The 17,409-nt window shown below is 40.1% G+C and overlaps 1 protein-coding gene across 8 annotated transcripts in view; it reads right to left on the bottom strand.

Annotated features, from left to right (window-relative positions):
• Positions 1–16,174, bottom strand: part of smarca4 (SWI/SNF related, matrix associated, actin dependent regulator of chromatin, subfamily a, member 4) — a 103,084-nt gene extending 86,910 nt beyond the window's left edge. For 5 of the 8 annotated variants that reach the window (XM_062974064.1, XM_062974066.1, XM_062974068.1 and 2 more), the window contains exons 1-2: positions 15,966–16,173; positions 2,139–2,228 (exon numbers count right to left, since the gene is read on the bottom strand). The gene's annotated coding sequence lies outside the window, so the exon portion shown is untranslated. Of the gene's footprint in view, positions 1–2,138; positions 2,229–15,764; positions 15,906–15,965 lie in introns of those variants that run through there. The other 3 variants (XM_062974067.1, XM_062974070.1, XM_062974065.1) reach the window with 2 other exon arrangements.
• Between the last annotated feature and the right edge of the window lie 1,235 nt (positions 16,175–17,409).

Genomic DNA, 17,409 nt, shown 5'->3' with positions numbered 1-17,409 from the left:
ACATGTGTATTTCCCCCTGAAACCTTTGCAAATCCTCTCTCTATGTGCATTTTCCTCCTGCAATATTTGTTATCCCTATTTATCAATGTTTATATCTATCTAGACATCTGTGTGTGTGTGTGTGTGCGCACACACACATTTTCCCTCTGCACTTGCAAACATGTGAGGGTGAAATTCATATAAAATTCATATATAAAATTAATGTATACATATAGGAACAGATATACAGGTACATGGAAATCTCTATCTATATTTACATAGGATTTGCAAAGACCTGTAAACATATGAGGGGAAAATTCATATATTAATGTATTTGTAGGGGGAACATCTATATAAATATTTAGAAGCTTTGGGGCATGCATTTACTCAAGGAAGAAATGCAAGCAAAGCCTCCCTAAAAACAAATTTGTCCTCTTTTCTCCTGCCCTTTCCCACTTCTTTTCTTTTTCCCTTTTTCAAACACTAAAAGTAGCCAGAAAAGGCTTTTTAAAACTTCTCTCCCCCTCCCAAAAATACCTACCTCATTTTTGTTTCCTTAGGAATAAAAAGAAATACACACCTTCTGTTGCTCTCTTTTCCCTTTTTCCCTCCCTTTGGACTCAAATGTTCTTGCAATAGTAGTAGTAGTAGTAGTAGTAATAGTAATAGTAATGAATCGTGCAAATTTGCAAGAATATCTTTTTTCCTTCCCCTTCTACCCATGCAATCTGGCTTGCAAAGCTTTCTCTCACATTTTCCTTTCGCTTTTGAAAACATATGCTTCTTGTCTCTGCCTCTCTCAAAAAACAAGATAACCAGCCTGGGAGGAGAAGCGAAGAAGGGAGGTTTTGGAAAAGAAAACATACTGTGGTCCCCAGGCTCCGCTGCTGGCTTGACCTTGACCTGAATATAAGCCGGGGGAGGCTTTTTCAGCACATAAATAAGGGCTGAAAAACTCGGTTTATCTTCGAGTATATACGGTAATAAAGCTTGGCTTTGCGGAATATGGAAATCTTGCATTCTGATGACTATTTAGTTGGCAATTATTCAGAAACCATAGAAGTGTAAGAAGCTGAAGTTAAAAGGGCAGTAGAAGTCAAGTTGAATTTCTTTCACAGCAGCTGAACCCTTGTCAGCCCATTCTATTATAGTCAGCAAGCTTTGGTATTTGCATGCTTTTTCTGCTGAAAGGGCAGACTCTTGAGGGTATGCATTTTATCATACATATAAATAAAAAGGTAACTAGAAGGAATACACTGCGTTTTAATATTTAAAACAAGGATGAGCAACATTGGTGAGCCTGGGACAGAGTGAGAATGGTGTGGCCTTCTGAATTTTGCTGGACTGTAACTCCCAGCATTCCATACTGTTGGCCATAATGCCTAGGACTGCTGGGACTTGGGAAGTCCACTAAAATCTGGAGAGTTGCCCACTGTTGGTTTGGGAAGAGACAGCTAGCCCTAAGGTCTTTGGGATTCAAATAAAATGCTACTTTAAAAGAATCTGGGTGTGATTGGAAGTCAACTTTGACTTTGGACAACAGGTTTTTTTTGGAAATAGGATTAGTATTAAATAGCCTGCAAAACTACTTTTAAGCAAATGGAACAACCACCAACTCAACCTTTTAGATGGAAAAACACAATTTTGGACAAGTGACTATGGATTCATGGGCTGCAGAAATGACAATGGGGGCAGCTCATGCATTTACTGGGCCACAACTACTTTCCCCCTGATTTGGAGTCCAATACTCCTTTCCCTTCAATTTGCTCCTCCTGATCTTTCTTGCCATTGTCTACCCCATTTAAGAAATTACCAAAGATCCACTTGAGCTTATGTCCAAAAACATCTCCACCCCACAACGTGTTGCTATACTGTTTCTTTTAAATATATATTTTAGGGTGAACACATGATAGCATGTGTTTATAATGAAAGCAAGCAACTTTGACTTAATGCTAGTAGCATGTTTTACCAGTAAGTCATACCACCAGGAGTCCAGCCTCCCTTATTATATCTAAAAGCAATTAGAAACAGGCAATTTTCATTATTTTAAGAAACATTTCTCCATTCTTTCAGTCACTACCAATTCATTAAAAAGTGAAATAGAACATACATAATATGAACTTCATACATCTAAAGCATAACTCTGAATTTACACCTACCTGAAAATCCCAATATACTTGTTAACTCATAGCAGTGGTCCCAAAAGATGATTAGGGTTTTCTATAAGTTGCCAAACACCAATTCCAATGCTATTGGGGTGAAAAAACAAGTGGTCGTTATTTTGTTTCTGGTCTTTGCATCCTATCTGCACTCATAAATGTAAAATGGTTGACTTCTGCATACTACAAAATTAACACAGCAATCTGGGTTATAAATGTTACACACAGATACAAGAAATGCAATATTCTACTCTAGGGAGCATACCCATATACAACATAATCATGCACATATCTACCCTGAAGTAAGACTGATTGACTTTGGCATGACCTACTTACAAATTCATGTGTGAATAGCACTGCAGATTAAAAACATGAAAAACCCCAAAACCACACATCTACCATTTGTGCTATATCAACACCAGGATTCCTAGTAACTGTGAAGGAACGTATGTTCACATGAATAAATCTATACAATATGATACATTTAGGGCCCCTGGTGGTGGCGCAGAGTGTTAAAGCACTGAGCTGCTGAACTTGCAGACTGAAAGGTCCCAGATTCAAATCCTGGGAGCGGAATGAGCGCCTGCTGTTAGCCCCAGCTCCTGCCAACCTAGCAGTTCGAAAACATGCAAATGTGAGTAGATAAATAGGTACCGCTCCGGCTGGAAGGTAACGGCGCTCCATGCAGTCATGCCGGCCACATGACCTTGGAGGTGTCTATGGACAACGCCAGCTCTTCGGCTTAGAAATGGAGATGAGCACCAACCCCCAGAGTCGGTCACGACTCGACTTAACGTCACGAGAAAACTTTTATCTTTGTCTATGATACATTTACAGTTAGTTGGCTCTTGTTATCCACTGATGTTTGGTTCCAGGATCCCTGTGGATACCAAAATCTATAGATACTCAAGACCTATTATATCCAACAGTGTAATAAAATGGTTTTCCTTATATAAAATGGCAACATCAAGGTTTGTTTTGGGAATTTTCAAGCCATTGATGGTTGAATCCATTAATAGGGAGGGAAGACTATATAAGGTCAGTTAACTTCAAAATTAGCTTGTCACAAATTTATTTATCATATCATGTCTTAACCTGTAAGAGAATCACTTCCCAGGTTTATTTGCAAATCTGGAATAATTTTGTTTTAAGATACAGAAGTTTGGGATTCAATCTTCGACAGGAAAACATTAGATAATGAATTAATTACACCTTTTGTTGTAGCTTTCTCAGTCATCTTTAAATTCTTGCTCTTATTTGTTTCTCTTTCTTTTGTCAGTCTTGAGATATATTGCATAAATTGTCCTCTCATAAAGGCTTTGTTTGCACCCCAAACAAAGTCTGTATCCTTATTTCAATTCTGTTTATTTAATAAGTCTCTGTTTAAACGGCACTTGTTCTGTTTTTAGAGACATTTTGACGGGATTGTGGTTTTGGAAAGTTTTTGGCAAAGTGTTTCTCCTCTTTATTAAGTTGGCCACACTCTTAGAAATTCAAAAATATCAATTCTAGAAAAGGATTCATAACAATCTAAGAAAAGGTTTGGCTGCAAATACTATTAGCCCCAAATACACTGCATATTTGTATAAGGATCTGGATAGTTTCCCTTGATTGTCTTTCTTTCCTTTACTAGAACACACCAGTCTTTTATTGGGGTTCACAAGTCATGGACATAAGATTTTATAAAACCAATTCTGAATTTTTTTAAAAAATCATACAACTTGGATTTCTTATTATTTGAAACACAAATGCCCATTGGATTTATTATCTTCTTGCCATCCCAGGGTTATGGATTTCTTAACTGAATCCACCTATAGCCTAGCCTTCCTCTTTACTACTTACTGCACTCCAATTGACCAAGCATTATAAACTTTTCCAATGAGTTGTGTCATGTCATGATATGTCCAAAGCTCAACAGCCTGTTTAGTCATCTTGGCTTCTAGCCAGAGTTCAGGCTTGGTTGAATAGGGCCCATTCATTTATCGTTCTAGTGGTTCACGGGATCCATAGAAGTTCCCTTCAGCCCATTTCAAATGGGTAGATTTTCTTCCTATTATCTTTGTTTACTGATCAGCTTTCACATCCATACATAGGATTGATGATATTGTGGCATGGATTATTCTGGTTTTCATATCGTATTTCATTAACTGTAACACACCATTGATTTTAAGATGCAGCCCAAACTGGAGCTCCAGAAAACCATCATGATAGCAAAGCACGCAAAATTAAAAAATACCCGCAATTCTAGGATGCCACTGATTCTAAGACTCAGCCCTTTTGGAGCCTCAGTTTTGGGTAGAAATTGCATCGGTGAAATTGGTGAAATATGGTATTTAATTATATATAATTATGGACCTTACCTAGTTCCTTCTCAGCTGTTCTTTAGAGTCTTAGGCCCCTTCTACATAGCTGTATAAAATCCACATTATTTGCTTTGAACTGTAGATGAAGATAATCCAGTTCAAATCAGATGATGTGGATTTTCTGCTTTGATAACCTGGATTATATGGCAGTGTAGAAGCAGCCTTAGTCTTCTTCTGAATATCATCTCCATTTTGATCAATGACTGAGCCAAAGCATGGAAAGTCTTCATTACCACTTTAAATAATCTGGAATCATTATTTTCTTAATATTCATCTCTGGTTTTGCACTTTTCCCTTAACTTTAATAAAAAGCCACTTTATGTCTTTGCTATTTTCAGAAAATAGTATTGTGCTACCCACATTTCATAAAATACTGATGTTCCTTCCATCAATTTTCACACCTCCTTCCTAATCATGTTTTATATGGAAATATATGGTTCATTGTTTTACTAATGTTGTTAGCTCCTTCTGTATTTATCTTTTTTTTTGCAAAAACAAAAAAAAACAAAGAGGTCCCTCAGAGTTCCAGACCTTCTAACATTTTTTAAAACAAGATATTTGAATTTATATTGCCTGGCTGGACTTTAGGGTTAATATACTAAACACAATTATTTTATACCAAAAATTATATAATTAGATCATAGTATATAGATGGCACATTTTAAATTCTAAAAAAAAAATATTCTGTAAAGAATGCTAATACCATTCTGTAAAGAATGCTAATACCAAGTACAAATCAAGTTGCTAAGTGAGGTTAGGCAAGCTGTTCTATACTTCTTTCCTCTTTTTGGCAATATGGGCCAGAAACATAAAAATGCTTAATTCTTATACAATTTAATTGCCATAGTTTTTTTTTCCCCAAGCTATGTTGGTTGAAAAAGAAACCTAATTTTAAGCAAACATGCTGTTGTCTATATTTACAGTCTTCGATGTAGAATTTATAATCCCAGATCACAGACTATTAAAAATAGATTCAATGTTTCATGTAAAAGAATGGTTTGAGTACTGGAGGTCTGAGTTGGATTCTTCGCTCAACCATGGAATCACACTAGATGACATTGGGCAAGTCATTCTCTCAGCCTCAGAAGAAGGCAAAGCCAAAATCCCCTCTGAACAAATCTTGCCAAGAAAACCTTGAGATAAGTTTGCCTTAGGGTCGCCATAACTTAAAAGCAACTTGAAATCACACAGCAACAACAAATGATTATATGCATTTCCTGCAGCAAGCTTTTGTGGAATGAAGGGTTGGTACAAAATCCCAGGCATTAGAATGCAGGAGATATTAGATCTCACAAGGATGATCTGCTGAACCCATTTCAATGAGCTTAATTTCTCCTTCCTAGCATAGATACGGTATTTACTTACATGGAGAAACACAATTCTCATCAACATGTACAGGCTCTTAGCCCTGCAAAATTCTGGCCTATTAAGTCTTTAGGTAAAGCCAAAACTCATTGTAACATGCAAATATGTGAACCCGTAGACACATGCCCATTATGAACTGGAAATATCGCTTTGCAATAAGTGCACTGGGGAGCAAACAAGCAAGGGAAAAAGAATCCTTTCCATGTCTATGATCCCCATCATTTTTTTTTCAAAGCGGAGCCTCCAGTGGCCTAGAGGATTAAAGCCTTGTAACTTGAAGGTTGGGTTGCTGACCTGAAGGCTGCCAGGTTCGAATCCCACCTGGGGACAGCGTGGATGAGCTCCCTCCATCAGCTCCAGCTCCATGCGGGGACATGAGAGAAGCCTCCCACAAGGATGGTAAAAACATCAAAACATCCGGGCGTCCCCTGGGCAACGTCCTTGCAGACGGCCAATTCTCTCACACCAGAAGCAACTCAGGTTGCTCCTGACACGAAAAAAAAAAGGGTTTTTTTTTCAAAGCACTGGTGGCTTCTTTGGCCACAATACTTCCGTTGTCAACAAAATTTGCTCTTTGAGATTAGAATTGTCTCCTGAATCTATGGTTCTATATACTCGATTTCAGCCCTTATCTATGAGCTGAAAAAGCCTCCCCCCCCCCCCGCCTTATAATCGAGTCAAGGCCGGCAACAGAGCCTGCCGGCTATTGCTTGCAATATGTGACCTATTTCTCTCTTCTCCTCCCTTATCAGTGTGTTTACTTTTGCAAAGCCTCCCTCGCTCTTAATCAAGAGAATGTTTTGAAAAGAGAGACACCCTTGCAAGTCAGGAAGAAGAAAAATATATATTCACTAATCTTATGAAAGCATTTCCCCCTGAAATATTTGTTAAACTCTCCTACAGATATATAGGCATTAACCCCTTGCAAACTTTTTCAATCTCTATGTACTTTATATGTGTATCTATCTATATACATTAATTTTATATATGAATTTCCCCTCATATGTTTGCAGGTCTTTGCAAATCCTTTATACATATAGATCTGTGTACCTGTGTATCTGTAGCCATACATATACATTATTTTTATATATGAATTTACCCTCATATGTTTGCAAGTCTCTGCAAATATCTATATAAACAGAGATGTCTGGATAGATATGAATATATTCTTACCTACCTATATATAGGGCTTGGAAATATTACAGGGGGAAATGAACACACAAATATATATAGACATGTCTAGATAGATATGAATATACACACACACACATATTTATAGGGCTTGCAAATATTGTAGGGGAAATGCACACACACAGAGGGATTTGCAAACGTTTCAGGGGGAAATGCATATGTGAAATTAGTATCTATAATTATAGATCTATATCTAGCTCTGCACTGTTTATATAAGCATTGAATGTTTGCCTGTTACTATGTTGGAAGCCAGCCTGAGTCCCCATGGGGAGATAGGGTGGGATCCAAATGAAGTTGTTGTTGTTGTTGTTGTTGTTGTTATTAGGTTATTGTTGATAGCATATTGTTTTTGTTGCCCCTACTTTTCCACTTATAGAGCTAGTTTATTGCTTTTCTTTGAAATACAGTAAATATTCAAAATCATTTAACCTACTGATGCCTCGATTAATGAAATTTTATTGGTATCTATTTTTATTTTGGAATTTACCTGTAACTGCTGCATTTCCCACCCTCGGCTTATACTCGAGTCAATAAGTTATCCCAGTTTTTTGTGATAAAATGACGTGCCTTGGCTTATATTCGGGTCGGCTTATACTCGAGTATATACGGTATGTTCGTTGATGCTCACACCAAACTCTCTAATGACAAGGCTTCCACACTATGTGAAGCACCATTCAATTATTTTCAATGGTATGATGCTGTTGTCTAACTAACAACAATGCAACTTAAAACTGCTTGTTCTTAGTTGGATTAACAAACATCCTCCCTAAAGCTGATGTGAAAAGCCTCTCAATTGGAGAATTCCACGTTCACTTAAGGCAGCCTGCAACATATTGAATTGCAGCAAGCATCTATAATACCTGAAAACTTACAATACAATATTTTCAAATGTTCAGTTTCTTTTGCCTTACCAAACTGAACAACTTGGTAAAGGTTAAAATGCTGAGTTAGTTCAGTTGTTCTGGCAAATACATCAACTGTTTGGAAATGGGTGTAATGCTTGTCCATCGATATAATTATAATTTTAGATGTTAACAACATCATAATTTAATAAATTGGGAGCATTTTTAGAAACTTCAACAAAGATCACAAGTTTGAACGTTACGGCGCTCACTAAGGAAGTAGAGATACTCAAGAGTGTCCATCTGATGAAGCAATTTTATAGCCACAAGTAGAGTATAGCATGAAAAAAAATGCTTTCAATGCAATCTGATGGAGCCTCTGGTGTGCAATGAGTTAAACCCTTGTGCAGTTTGAATCTGGGAGAGCAAATGAACTCCCTCTGTCAGTGCCAGCTCTCCATGTGGGAACATGAGAAAAGCCTCCCACTAGGATGGTAAAACATCAAACCTCCGGGCAACATTCTTGCAGACAGCCAATTCTCTCACACCAGAAGCGACTTGCAGTTTTTCAAACCTATCTTTTTTTTTTCTTCATTATTCAAAAGGACACATTGTAATAGTTTTATTACTTGCAATCCAAAACCTCCATCTTACTGTGACTGGCATTCATAGGCATTATACTGCTAATTAGCCTTATTAAACAGTTCATTTAGAAGTTGAATACTTTCCACATCCCCCAAAAATACAGTAGCACAGTAGGAGAAATGGGAAACAACAAGATAAAGGAGAAGATGTACTATGATATGACTCCAAGTCTCTTAGATACATTGACTTGACAAGTTTTTGGAAAATAAAATGGAAAATAGGAAAAGGATACTTTGTAATCCACACTGACTTGTTGTGATAGTGGACAGAAAGGTGATCTTCAATAAAATTAATATACGCCTGAATATCACCCTCCCTCCTGTATCAAGTTTTCCAGTTGCATCATTTATGAAGCTAGTTTCATTTTCCTAACCACAGTTAAGATTAACCATAGTTTACTGTTCACATGTATTAATTGTGGTTAGTTTGAACCAGAAGTGGACGCAACTGATGTTGCAGTTGTACAAAATTAATATATGCCTTAATGTCACTCTTCCTCCTGTATCAAGTTTCCATATTTCAATAGCTGGAGTATACTAGGTTCTCATGCTTCACTCCACAGTTCCTCTTGAATAGCTATAAGATCAGTAGTCGCCCCTTCTGGCTTAGACTAACCACAATTTATCAATATTTGTGAACCTTAAAGTATGATTAGTCTTAACTATGGTTAGAAAAAGGAAGCAAGCTTCATAAATCATGATTTCAATTGGCTTGTTTTCATTAATTGCTATAAAAATTAACCTCAGCATCACCTAATCTGGGCATTGTCTAAAATGGATGTAAACGTTTCAGAACGCCTCTTTATAGAATGTGAGTGGAGAGTAATATAAGAGATAACACTCTCGATGGTTTCTTTTTATACATGTGAACGTGGCCATTATTAACCAACGATGATTCCAAAATCCTATTAATCATCTAAAAAGCACTTCAAATATTCCAGTTTTCGGAGGGGGGGGGGGAGGAATCCATTCCACAGAAGCAGTAATAAATTCTTGAGCCAAAGACAAAGAAAATATTTCAAAAAGTGTTCTAAAATTAAATTAAAGGACAATGGTGACACCAAGGTAAATTCCCTTAGAAGACATTAAGAAGAAGGGTTGATGGACCCAAGAAATCAGGGTGGGGGACAAAAAAATAAGACAAATGCAGTTGAGCTTAAAAACGGATTTTTATTCAAAAAAGCAAACAAAGAAAAAGAGCAAGAAGAAGCTGAAATGAAAAGAGCACTGTCCATGAGGACACTTAGGCATGATCATCAAGTTTGCAGACAACACCAAAGTGGGAGGGATAGCTAATACTCCAGAAGACAGGAGCAGAATTCAGAATGATCTTAACAGATTAGAGAGATGGGCCGAAACTAACAAAATGAAGTTCAATAGGGACAAATGCAAGATAAAAAAAATAAATGCAAAGATACAGAATGGGAGACGCCTGGCCCGACAGCAGTACATGTGAAAAAGATTTTGGAGTCCTCGAGGACAAGTCAAACATGAGCCAACAATGTGATGCAGCAGCTTAAAAAGCCAACGGGATTTTGGCTTGCATAAATAGGAGCATAGTGTCTAGATCCAGTGAAGTCATGCTACCACTCTATTCTGTCTTGGTCAGACCACACCTGGAATACTGTGTCCAATTCTGGGCACCGCAATTGAAGGGAGATGTTGACAAGCTGGAATGTGTCCAGAGGGGGGCGACTAAAATGATCAAGGGTCTGGAGAACAAGCCCTATGAGGAGCGGCTTAAAGAACTGGGCATGTTTAGCCTGCAGAAGAGAAGGCTGAGACGAGACATGATAGCCATGTATAAATATGTGAGGGGAAGTCATAGGGAGGAGGAAGCAAGCTTGTTTTCTGCTGCCCTGGAGACTAGGATGCGGAACAATGGCTTCAAACGATAGAAAAGGTGATTCCATCTGAACATTAGGAAGAACTTCCTCACTGTGAGAGCTGTTCAGCAGTTGAACTCTCTGCCTCAAAGTATGGTGGAGGCTCCTTCTTTGAAGACTTTTAAACAGAGACTGGATAGTCATCTCTCAGGGGGTTGATTTGAATGCTATTTTCCTGCTTCTTGGCAGGGGGTTGGCCTGGATGGCCCAACTCTTCCAACTCTATGATTCTAGAAGCGATGCCAAAAATATTTATTTATTTACTACATTTATATCCCACCCTTCTCACCCCAGAGGGAGACTCAGAGCTTAGGATTTCGAGAGATGCAGCAGCTGAAAAGGAGAAAAAAAGATCTGGAACACAATTCCTTAAACAATGAAGTAACCAAAGCTCCATCGCCACAGGGGTAGCACAGGTGGCACATGGTTGGCACCAGAAGATGATTGAATCTGTCAATTACTACATCTCAGTGTTTTGTAAAGGACCTATCAAAATTTACACAGTGCCAGTAAGAGGAAAACAGCCCAATCTTCTCTTTTGTTGCCTCTGCTATCTGATACAAATTGCCACTATTGTTGTTAACTGTGGTTAGTTCAAATTATGACAACTATGAAATACCTCCAAGTCAACCTGTCAACTGCTCTGGTCTGGTCTTGCAGACTCAGGGCAACTGTGGCTTTCTTGGTTGAGTCCATTCATCTGTAACAGGATCTTCCTCTTTTCCTACTGCCTTCTACCATAGAATCATAGAGTTGGAAAAGACCTCTTGGGCTATCCAGTCCAACCCCCTGCCAAGAAGCAGGAAATTGCATTCAAAGCACCCCCCGACAGATGGCCATCCAGCCTCTGCTTAAAAGCCTCCATCACACTCTGGGGCAGAGGGTACCACAGCTGAACAGCTCTCACAGTTAGGAAGTTCTTCCTAATATTCAGATGGAATCTCCTTTCCTGTAGTTTAAAGCCATTGTTCTGAATCCTAGTCTCCAGAGAACCTTAACAATCATTATTACCTTTTCTAGTGAATCGTGTTTTCTCACAATATGGCCAAAGCATTATACTTTCAGTTTAATCATCTTGGCTTCTAGGGCTGGTTCAGGCTTCACGTACTCTAGAACCCAATGCAGGTCTTTTTACCAGTCCATGGTATCCACAACACCACATCTCAAATGAGTTTATTTTTATCCTATTGGCTATCTTCACTGGCCAATGTTCACAACAGCAGATAGAAATGAGAAACATGATGCCATGGACAACTTCAGTATTCACATTGACTGCAGTCTCCATTGTTATTATTTTTAACTATTCTGATGTCTTTTGTCATCTACTGTACTTTAAAATGATGTACATCAGCTATGACCATTATTTTAGTTTTCGTGATGTTCATCTGCTTAATAATGTCAAAATAACAAGTCCCATTCCCAACTCCTTTGAGAGTACAAGAACTTTAAAGCAGGGAACAGAAGAGAAAGGTGTTAGCTTGTCATGCTGAAGTACTACATATAGTAATAGATCTTCCATATGTATCAACACAGCAGTTCCTCTAAAATTTGCAGGTGACTCTTCATGGAGGATCTATAATACCTGCTCAGGAATATCAACGTAGCATGAGGAGTGTCCTTCTAACATGGCACCACTGGGAACCCCTCACTGCATCCTCTAATGACTCTTGTATCTCATACCAAGCTTACTATAAAAGCAGAGAAGGAAATACAACAAACACTTCCTCCTTCTAGCCCTTCTGGATACTGTAAACCAATAATGGACCTCATTCTCCTGGAGGCCTTAACAACTTTGGAAGAAAAGAGGATAGCCATGTGAACTAGTTGAGAACTTGCTGAAGAGGACCATAAGAATGGAAAAGTATCACCAGCAAAAGAGGAATTAGATAATGGCACAGGCAACAGAACCACTGTTCTAGATAAAGTGCTTTGAAACCTTTTTTTTTTTTTTAAATGAAGGGTGATACATATACTCCTAAAATAATAAGAGACATCTCCATCCTCTTGTAACCATCATGGGTTGGAGGAAAGTATCGATTCTCAACCGTAGGTTCTCCAGGTGTTTTGGGTTTCAGCTCTCACAATTCCTAACAGCTGGTAAACTGGCTGGGATTTCTGGGAGTTGAAGTCCAAAGCACCTGGAGGACCAAAGGTTGGGAACCACGAATCTAGAACAATGATCCCCAAATTCTGCTCCTCCAGGTGCATTGGACTTCCACTCCCAGAAGCCTTGTTCACTTTGACCAATGGTCAGACATTATGGGAGCTGAAGTCCAAAACACCTGGAAGACCAGAGCTTGGAAAACATTGCCCTAGAAGAATCAGTCAAATATGAGATAAATGTATATATCAATCAAAGGTCCGTGAAATTCTGGAATTCATGTCTTGGTATGTGGCAACAAAAAAGAGCAGATATACTATACTGTGCATTCTTTCCACGGACGAGGCAGAGGAAAGAGATGAAAAAACAACAGAGTGGAGATAAACTGAGACAATACTGGAAAAATAGGACATAAGTAAAGTTGGGGGATTCCCGCTCACAGATTCACATTTTATAAATTTTTGTTCTTTTCTTGCCATTATAATAAACAATCTGGGAATGTGGATAATTTTTCCAAAAACAAACTAAATCAAAAATGTTCCCTCCATACATAAATGAAATTCAGTATAGAGACTGAGAGTGGAGTGCTCTACTTTATTCCTGCCAGCCAACTACAGGTTTGAAGGTTTGACTTTTATGGCTTTGATTATTCACCAATTTCATCAAAATGTTATCTCCAAGAATCTTAAGGTCTTCCAGTGCAATTCTGGTGGATGTTTACCATAAATTTGTGCTAGAGAACCAAGCAATTCCTAGAAAGTGTTTTCTCAATCGGAAAAAACAAGGTTTGTATTTGTGGTCTTGTGCCCTAGCTCCAATGAATGTAGATGTAAGGATGAGATATCTCCCCTCCCCAAACAGAGAATGCCAACCCTAATTTAGATCTAACATGTTTAAATACATAAAAGGATTCAAAACTAGAGGAAACAAAGCTCTGGGCCTGGATAGATGAATCAGTTACTATTGCCTTTTATATCTATGTTTTTACATCTCAAGGTTTTTTGTATTGTGTTTATAAAGACCATTGTACATTTTGATAAATCCTAATTAAAGAATGAACAGAAATGAAATGCCTCCCATGCCAAGGGATGATCCAATAAACAGTACAAAATTCAAGGTTAGTGTGGCAGTAGAGCAGTGACGGAGAAGAGAAAGAAGTAACTGCCCTTCAGCAAGAAAGGAGCTCAGAGAGAGGAGAAAGCTAAGCGTGTGTTGCAGTAGAATTAATTTCATTGTCTAATTTAAACAAAACAAAATTTTTCAAGGTCCATCAATGTGTTTTAAACATACAAAGCAGGGATACACATCTACGGAATCCCTGAACACATAAAGCACAATGAAAGCCACCTAAGAAATCCTAAGTCCCATCTATACTGCCACACAAGGCAGTAAGAAATTGCATTATATGGTCAGTGCAGCCTCATATAAGACAGTTTAACTGCACTGACCATATTGTGCTATTTTGAACTTTGTTATATAGCACTGTAGATGAGGCCCTAGATGTACATTCTAAAGCAGGCATGGGCAAACTTCGGCCCTCCAGGTGTTTTGGACTCCAACTCCCACAATTCCTAACAGCCTACCGGCTGTTAGGAATTTTGGGAGTTGAAATCCAAAATACCTGGAGGACCGAAGTTTGCCCATGCCGTTCTAAAGTGTGTAAGAAAGTCCTTGCTGCATCAAGATTTGCTTAGTTCAAAATCCTCTAAGACAATCCCAGTAGAGACTAGGCCCTGAAGGATTCTGCTTAGTACAAAATTCTCCCGGATATGGGCTAAAGCAGTAGTTCTCAACCTGTGGATCCCCACGTGTTTTGGCTTACAACTCCCAGAAATCCCAGCCAGTTTACCAGCTGTTAGGATTTCTGGGACTTGAAGGCCAAAACATCTGGGGAGCCACTGGTTGAGAACCACTAGGCTAAAGAAAAGAGAAAGGAAATTGTACTCTGGTCATTTAAACGGGAGGCTACAATCTTCTTTCTACCTGCTTTGAGGAAATCAATGGAAGGGAAAGTCATGTGCGCTGATGGTCAGAGGAGTGATGTAGAAGGGGATGATGGGAGGAAGAATCAAAGTATCAAAGTGTTGTCGGCGACTTTCATGACCGGAATCACACAGTTACTGTGAGTTTTCCGGGCTGTATGGCCATGTTCCAGAAGCATCCTCTCTTGATGTTTCGCTCACATCTATGGCAGGCATCCTCAGAGGTTGTGTATATTGGAAACTAGGCTAGTGAGGTGTATATATCTGTAGAAGGTATAGGGTGGGAGAAAGAACTCTAGTCTGCTTGAGGCAAGTGTGAGAGGTGCAGTTAGCCGCCTTGATTAGCATTGATTAGAATTGAATAGCCTTCCAGATAAGAAACAAACAGGGCCAGTTAGCACCCCCCAACAAAGGTTGGGATTCCCCCAGGCAGGAAGCAGCCAGGCTTTGAAGATGAAAGGCCATTCAATGCTAATTAAGGTGGCCAATTGCAACATTCACACTTTCCTCCAGCAGACAAGAGTTCTTTCTCCCACCCTGGACCTTCCACAGATCAAAACAGATCAAAAGTGGGGCAAAACCCCACTTGCCTAGTTTCCAACAGACTTCACAACCTCTGAGGATGCCTGCCATGGATGTGGGCAAAATGTCAGGAGAGAATGCTTCTAGAACATGGCCATATAGCCCAGAAAACTCACAGCAACTCAATCAAAGGGTTGGTGGGTCAAAAGGAGGGGAGGAGTGGGAGGCCCAGCAGAAGGGGCTCACTGGAAACGGATGGACAATGGTCCAGGAACATTTCTTTTGGCTGGCTTTCACCTCTGTAATTACAAAGGATGATCTTTGATAGGATGGGTTTCCCCCCAAATTTCCTCCATTATTGATTCAATCTGAGCCTTTTGAAAAATAAACAAGACACCTCCGTGATTATTTATATTTTTTTTACAACAATAACTTCAGTGTTGTGAATGCAAAAAGTGCTAAGGAAAGAGGTGGATGTAGCTGGGGCAAAGGACTTACAACTGGTTTGCAATCATTTTTTCAATCATAGTGTTGTCAATATGCGTCAATGTTCACATCTACAAGTTGGCATTATTTTTTTTAAAATCCCAAATAATAATGACGATGATGGATTAATTGATTATATTTCAGAGGTTCAGACTAGAGCAATAAAAAGGGGATAATAAATGAAGATGAGGAGGGTGGGAATAGGAAGACACGGGTACACGCATTCGCACGTTCATCCTCTTACCATCCTTATCTGGTGATGGGCTCAGGATGCTCTTCTTCAACCCCTCCCCCTCTTCAAGTGGGATGCTCCCACCCGCGATGCCCTCTCCCAGGTCCGTCCACACGGGCTTGCACTCATTCATTCAGAGAGCCATCCACGCGCATGCGCGATCCACTCCTCCTCCCTCCCTCCCCGTCCCCCCCGCAGCGCCCTTTCGCTTACCGGGCGGCCCAGGAGTTCCCAGGAGGGCAGGGACGGCGAACAAAGAAGAAGGTGACTGCCTAGGTCTCTGAAAGAGATGCTCTCTCCTCCTCCTCCTCCTTCCCCGCCCTTCGCCTGCGCGCCCCCTGCTGGGCTCGCGTGGACGCGCCCCTAACAGGCTCGGCTGGTTCTCGCCTTTCTTTCTTTCTTTCTTTCTTTCTCTCTTTTGCGCGTTCCTTAGCCGGCTCAACGAGGCGGGGGAGGGGCTCTCCCTCTCGACGCGCCAATCGGAGAGGCTTTCTCAAACCTCCTCCGACCGCCAGCCAACCAGCGAAAAGAAAGAGAAAGAGGAGGGGCGAGTAAGTCTAGAGAATGATGCTTTCGGTGAAGCCAATAGCGACCCGCTTTACATTTCTACACTCGCCTTTGCCATTAAAACAACCAATGGTTTTTTTTCTCTGCCCGTAAGTGACGCGACCCGCTTTGATAGAACCTATACCTCCTTGAATGCAAATATCGCCAAATGCCCGCCTCTTTTGTCTCGGCCTCAGCCAATGAAGTAGCGGGTGGGGCGGGCTTTCCAGTCGCTGGGGGCGCGTCTGGCGAGGCAAGGGAGCGCGCTTTGGCAGGGCGGGTCGCGAGCGCGAGGTCTGTGCCCATCCCCCAACAAGCCGGCTGTGGCGTCGGTTCGCATGCGCATTGCGGCCACCACTGCGGCTGAGGAGATTATTGGGGGAAGGGGGATGTGCGAGGTAGGCGACGACCTGGAGGGAGAAAAGCGCCTGCTGAGGACGCCTCTCTGTGTTCGTGTCGCTTTTTTTGAGCAGAATAAGAATTAGGCTTCTCTCAAGACGTGCAAAAATGGGAATCCCTTCCCTGAAACCAGACTGCGCAGGAAAGGAACAGTTTAGGGGTATCTCTGAGGCAAGGCGCACACATTTTCGAGAGGTTTATTCCCTCAAGAGAATGACAGAAACAGAAATATCACAAAACTAAGGAAAAGATGCAGCCACTCAAGGATGAGGCCCACCAAAGTTACCTTGACTATATTTTTAATTTGTACGATCCTTTGTTTTATTCATCTTTTCACTATACGGGAAGTCCCCGAGTTACAAACATCCAATTTACAAGCGACTCATAGTTAAGAACAGGGGTGAGACAACAGGGAGTGAGAGAAATCTACCCCTCAAGGGGGAAATTTAATACCAGAACAGTTACCATGGGGAAAAGAGTAAAGACTTTCTGTATACATTGCAGATTTCAATACTTATGTCAAAAATACGTAGTATGATTTTACATAGGATTTGTTCCACATTAGACAAAGAGCAGTTAAGTAAAATAAACTGAATATTAAATAACCAAAAATAAACTAAAATAAGGTGTGAACCAGGCATGGGCAAACTAAGGCCCAGTGGCCAGATGCTGGATGCATGAGGATTGTAAAAGTGGCACTGTGATGTGGTGA

Source organism: Anolis carolinensis, chromosome 2 (assembly GCF_035594765.1).
Source record: "Anolis carolinensis isolate JA03-04 chromosome 2, rAnoCar3.1.pri, whole genome shotgun sequence".
In the NCBI taxonomy this organism is placed as follows: domain Eukaryota; kingdom Metazoa; phylum Chordata; class Lepidosauria; order Squamata; family Dactyloidae; genus Anolis; species Anolis carolinensis.
The sequence above is the reverse complement of the archived record's forward strand: the minus strand, read 5'-3'. Positions and strand labels throughout refer to the sequence as shown.